The 6,627-nt window shown below is 36.9% G+C and overlaps 1 pseudogene; it reads left to right on the top strand.

The window, feature by feature from the left end:
- The first annotated feature begins 1,739 nt into the window (after positions 1 to 1,739).
- LOC102279523 (olfactory receptor 5D18-like) lies at positions 1,740 to 2,679 on the top strand (annotated as a pseudogene).
- The last annotated feature ends 3,948 nt before the right edge of the window (positions 2,680 to 6,627 follow it).

The following is a 6,627-nucleotide window of genomic DNA, read 5'->3' as shown; positions in this document are numbered from 1 at the left end:
CCAGCAATTTAAAATAACATTTGGGTCACAAAATCCATTGCATGAAATAAAACATTAGTTTAATTTTATTTTTCAAGTGGCTTAGATAAATCAGCCATATTTAGGATGTCTAGCTTTGTGATAGATTGTCTTTTGAGGTTGTCTTTTTAAAGTTTATACTCAAATTTATGAATATATGAAGATAAAGGGATCTTGAGTATCTCAGTTTTGCCTATGATTTGATATTACTGCCGAGCCATATAAAATCTATTTCTTGAGTTATGGGACTAGAGACAACTTTATCAGAAATGATAGAGAAAAGTCCTGGTATGGTAGGGTCTAAGAGATATTGGTCACCAATTGTGCATGCATGTGTGTTGAGTCACTCAGTTGTGTCCTATTCTTTGCGACTCCATGGACTATATAGCCAACCTGACTGTGTCCATATAACTTTCCAGTCAAGAATACTGGTGTGGGTTGTCATTTCCTCCATCAGAGAATCTTTCCAACCCAGGGACTGAACCTGCATCTCTTGCATCTCCTACATTGGCAGGTGGATTCTTTACCACTATTCCCCTGAGAAGTCATTTGTCACCAGTTAGAGAAATACAATACTTTTCTATTAGCATTTTCTCATGAAATATCATCACACTGCAGTACTACCTTAAATGTTTGGTCTTTCTCTTTTACAGGTAATATAGGGACAGAATAAATGTCTTTATTTATGGACATTTCTATGTTAGAATCTTTAGTAGTGTTAGATAAATTTTTGTCAACTTCCTTTCTCATCTCACCTGATGCTGCCTTCTAGTATATCTCTCTGATATGTACACTTTCTTTGGACAATTTCCCACAGATTTAAGATCACTACTTTGTCACAAGTTGGAACATGATTATGAATAAATGAAGTATCTTAGTACTAAGATGTTGAACATAGATTCTCTTTTAGACAAATGGAAAATTTGTGGGAGTCTGGATCAAGAGTTCAGTCACATATGTGTAGATTGATCCTCATTTGCATGTTACAGGGAAAGTCAAGGATCTCTGTCTTCTGCTTTGTCATGTTTCTGATAAAGACATAGACTGTGTTATCCTTATTATCTGTTCAGTGTTATTACTCCACAAGAAATGAGGTGGGATTGATAATTAGGGCTCCCTGTATTGAGAACACTCTGAAAAAAAGTAACTAAGGTTTATTTTGACAATAGATTTACTGAGTCAGAAACAAAAGTAAATGATAAGTATCATGTGGAATTAACAGTAAAGGCACAGATGGAAACTTAAAGGGGTCATTCTCAGTGTCACATTGTGAATATGTGATGTAAAGTGTAATTTATTTAGAATTTTCTCACTTTTGCTACTAGTTTTAGGACTGAAATAATCAGTTATGGTACTAGGCTAGGTTACTCTTTTATTAATTTATAATGTTCAAGTGGACCTAAAAGTGCTATAGAAGGATTTCACTGAAAATAACTCCCAAGTCTTTTGATTTCATATTATCTCTAAATATTAAAATTATAATTCAGAACTAAAAGGTTCAATAATGGTACTGTGCTCTTTAAAGAAAAGTTTAAATGGTTATCTTTTGAACATTTTAGACATTTAGCAATAGTGCATAAGAAACACAGAGAGGTTCTAAAAGAGACACTTGGCTTCTTCTTCCAGCTTTGGAAAGGAGGCGTTAACCGAGGGTCTTACATCCTCATTCTCTCTAATAATTTTGTTTCCAGAGCTGATTCAGATTCCGACAAACAGAAACCATGTTTCTATCAGAGAGAAATAAAAGTGGGGCTACGTTCACTGTCCTAGGCTTCTCTGATTACCCAGAGTTGCAAGTTCCCCTCTTCTTGATATTCTTCACCATCTACAGTGTCACTGTGGTAGGGAATCTTGGGATGATTGTAACCATCAAAATTAACCCCAAACTGCACACTCCCATGTACTTTTTCCTCAGCCACCCCTCCTTTGTGGATTTTTGTTATTCCTCCATAATTGCTCGCAAGACCATGGTGAATCTCATGGTAGAAGACAGAACCATTTCATTTGTAGTCTGTGTAATACAAGTCTTTTTCTTTTGTACCTTTGTGGTAACTGAGTCCTTTTTATTAGCTGTGATGGCCTATGACCTCTTTGTGGCCATCTGCAACCCTCTGCTCTACATGGTCGCCATGTCCCCAAGACTCTGTGCTATGTTAGTGGTTGGATCTTTTGCCTGGGGAACAACCTACTCCTTGGCATTCACATTTCTGTTAGCAAATTACCATTTTGTGGTTTCAACACAATCAATCACTTCTTCTGTGAGTTCTCCTCCCTGCTTTCCGTCTCTTGCTCTGATACTTATCTCAACCAGTTGCTGCTTTTTATTTTTGCCACCTTTAATGAGGTCAGCACATCCTTCATCATTCTCCTGTCTTATGTTTTTATTGTTGTCACCATCTTCAAGATGCATTCAGCCTGTGGTCGCCGCAAAGCCTTCTCCACTTGTGCCTCCTGCCTGACCGCCATCAGCATCCTCACCAGCACCATCGTCTTCCTCTACTGTGTGCCCAACTCCACAACCTCCAGGCACACAGTCAAAGTGGCGTCTGTGTTTTACACGGTGGTCATCCCATGTTGAATCCCCTGATCTACAGTCTGAGAAATAAGGATGTCAACAAAACAGTCTCCAAGATAGTGGGCTCTAAACTGTTTTCTTATTGAGCATTATAATAATAATAGTTTTTTTCTTGATATGTAAACAAAGTGTAGGTACAAAGGTTGGCTTTTAAAGATAAGTTTAAATTAATAAAGAGTTAATGCTGCAAAATTTATGGTTGCCAGGAAAGGCAAGAAGTTTGGGGGAAAGGGTTAGTTTGGGAGTTTGGGATGAACATGTACACTCTTGTATTTAAATGGACAGTCAACAAGGATCTGCTGTATAGCACACAGAACTCTGCTCAATGTTATGTGGCAGCCTGGATGGGATGGTAGTTTGTGAAAGAATGGATATATGTATATGTATGCCTGAGTCCCTTCTCCATTCACCTGAAACTATCAGACCCTTGTTTGTTAATAGGCTATGCTGCTGCCACTGCTAAGTCACTTCAGTCATGTCCGACTCTGCGTGACCCCATAGACGGCAGCCCACCAGGCCCCCCCCCCCAGTCCCTAGGATTCTCCAAGCAAGAACACTGGAGTGGGTTGCCATTTCCTTCTCCAATGCATGAAAAGTGAAAGTGAAGTCGTTCAGTCATGTGGGACTCTTAGCGACCCCATAGACTGCAGCCTAGCAGGTTCCTCCATCCATGGGATTTTCCAGACAAGAGTACTGGAGTGGGGTGCCATTGCCTGCTCCAAAGGGGGCTTCTAGGAAATAAATTTTCCTGCCTGTTTTGTTAATATGTTATATCCCAACACACACACACACACACAAAAGTTAAAAAGAGAGAATTATTTAAAATAGAAAGAACATGCATTTTGGCTCAAAGAAGCTAAACTTAATTCTCTCTTACTTACCAAGAAAAAAATTATCAATCTCACCATTTTCTAAGTTTTTGTCTAAAAATTCAGACAAGATAAATGTATTAAATAGGTTAAAATACAATATAGATATGTGGTATACCTTGTGTAACTTAATAAATTGAATTTCGTCTCTTTTACACCTAAAATAACTAGGCTTTCAATTAGCACATGCATTTCTCTTACAAAATACAAATAGCAGTTAAAATAAGTCATGGTGTTCATCCTCAAAGGCTGAAAATCTGGTGTTGAGGGTAGGGTAGTTAAGAAAGTGATAACTGTGCAAGTTGGAAATGGGTTTGAGAGGAAAAAAAGAAAAGTTCAAGTCCTTCACAAAATAGGTATTATGTTGACCTGGTTTGGATAACTTAAGAGACAGACTTTTAGAAAATGTATTTCAATGTAGGAGTTTTATCCAGGAGACTAAAGCATAGCAAACAAGGAAATCAGAATGTAGTAATGTGTTAATGATAAAACTTTTTTTTTTTAACTGAGTGACTAGTGCATAAGTTACACATATATTTGTCTCCATGTTGGAATAGTTGTGTTGTATTGTGTATATGGGTTACTTGGCACAAAGTTGATAAGACACGGATTATATTCTGAATGTATTTTCAAAAGAGCTCTAGTGTGGCAGCATGAGCAACTATGATAGACTCCACCAGAGGCTTAAAAATGCAGGATGAGCTCTCAGAACATCTTTCATGCAAAAAGGAAGCATGAAAAGTGCCTGCCCAATTGACATTTCATTCTGTTTTTCTACCTATGAAGACATCAAAAGTATTATCAATTTTTTTTTCTTTTACCAAACTTAATGTCTGTATCCTTCTCAAATAAACTTGTATCTTAAAAAAAAAAAAAAAAGTGCTTCCAGTTTCCCAAAGAGTTGAAAACTAATTGCCTGTGTAACCATATTCAAAATAAAATGCAAACTAGGTAGTCATTAGTTTGCTGTGGTTGTTGTAATTTAGTGGCTAAGTCATGTCCAACTCTTTGTGACCCCATGGACTGTAGCCCACCAGGATCATATGTCCTTAGGATTACCAAGGCAAGAGTACTGGAGTGGGTAGTCATTACATTCTCTAGGAGATCTTCCAGACCCAAGGATCAAAATTGTGTCTCCTGTAATGGATTCATTTTGATATTTGGCAAAACTAATACAATTATGTAAAGTTTAAAAATAAAATAAAATTTAAAAAAATGAAAAAGAAAAAAAAAAATTGTGTCTCCTGCATTGGCAGGCAGATTCTTCACTACTGAGCCACCTGGGAAGCCTGGATATTAGTATTAGTAAGGTCTGTTTAACAAGGTAAATTAGAAATAAGATCTCTCTAATATCAATAGCTCAGGCTTGCTTGAATAGCTTAAACACTTTTCTTCTCTACTCAATGTGTGCGTTAGTTACTCAGTCATGTCCAATTTTTTGCGACCTCATGCTCTGTCCTTGGGATTTTCCAGGCAAGAATAATGGTATGGGTTGCATTTCCTTCCCCATCTCTATTCAATGTTCCTAAATAAATTCCTAAATATTCACTTTTTTAGATGAAAATATTGAGAATATTTGGGACTATTAACAGTAAATGGGATTAGAAATTCTGTCAGAAATTGTGCTGGAATAGTAATGACACACCACCCTTTCATTCAGTTTTTCAAAACTATTTTTCATCAAAGTTTTCCAAGTAATACATTAAACAAAGTTAAATTCTCTTCCAGTTTTGGTGAAGGCTAAATTTTTGGAGATTCTTTCAAAAGGACTTTTTACCTAATGTGGTTTATTGCAAGCAGGAGCCCAATTCTCCACTTATAAAGGCATGTCCAGCTCTTCTTTTATCTTCTCATCAAATGATCAAATCAATTCCTCCATTTTTTTTAATATAGTCTACTTTTGAGAATAACTTGAGTAATATAAGGTCATTGAAGCGACATATTGTGTCAGTTACAAGAAATGCCCTGTAGCTATGTTATAATCTCTTGGAATTTACACAAACTCTTAGAATAGCTGTCATGTGAACAAGCACAGGCTAGGATATTGGATAATGAGCAATATATAGCTCACGGCCCTATCCCATGAAGTAGCATGGAGCCAACCTCTGGACTGCACTATGAACCCTCTTAGATCACCTAGCCTGGCAAGCGGATAACATACACGCAACAGACCAGCACAGATCAGTCAGCTCTGGATCAGATCAGTAGAGCTGCCTTACTGACTTACGTAATAGTGATCCATGCAATAAGCAGCTGTATTTAACTCATTGGGATTCCCTGGTGGCTCAGACAGTAAAGCGCCTGACCTCAATGCCGGAAACCCAGGTCCAATCCCTGGGTCGGGAAAATCCCCTGGAGAAGGAAATGGCAACCCACTCCAGTATTCTTGCCTTGGAAATCCCATGGACAGAGGAACCTGGTGGGCTACCGTCCGTGGGGTCGCAAAAAGTCGGACACGACTGAGCGACTTGACTTTCACTTTCACTTTAACTCGTATGTTTTGGAGTAGTTTGTTATGCAGTCTTAAAATACAACTGATTGTCTTAATTTCTGATGTTACCACAAATTGTCTTAATTTCTGATGTTACCACAAACACCTTCCCAAGTCTTACTGTAGAGCCGTTAAGCATTTCTGCTTTCCTTCTGCTTGGAGGCAGCTTAATTAAAATGTACAATTAAAAAGTTTAGAAAATTTAACACATTGTTGATGTTAATGAATCTTTTGATGAAATAATTTCCTAAAACAATGATCTTATGTGATATACATACAGTTCATCAAAATCTTAAATCTTGGTACTTATTCAATTTATGGATAAAGACAATAAAGCAAATTTCAATTAAATATTTATATTTAAATCATTTTAAAAAATCTGTTTTGTCTTTAAGACAGATAAACAAAGGTTTCTGTGAGTAGGTTGCATATATAGGTTGCATATATGTTTTGCATATAAAACATCACTGCCAGTGATGCTGTCTTTTTAGTCATTCTGCCATGAGACTCTCTCCTTCAAGGGAATGCATTTTGTATCAATCCTAATGACAAAAAAAAACATAGATACTGATCAGATACCATCATCCGTCTACTATATATGATTTCAAAACATCACTGTATTGGCTAAAACACGTGTCTATTGCAAATCCCTTATTTTCTGAGAAAAGAAAGAT

The sequence above is a fragment of the Bos mutus genome, chromosome 28 (assembly GCF_027580195.1).
Source record: "Bos mutus isolate GX-2022 chromosome 28, NWIPB_WYAK_1.1, whole genome shotgun sequence".
Lineage (NCBI taxonomy): Eukaryota > Metazoa > Chordata > Mammalia > Artiodactyla > Bovidae > Bos > Bos mutus.
The sequence above is the reverse complement of the archived record's forward strand: the minus strand, read 5'-3'. Positions and strand labels throughout refer to the sequence as shown.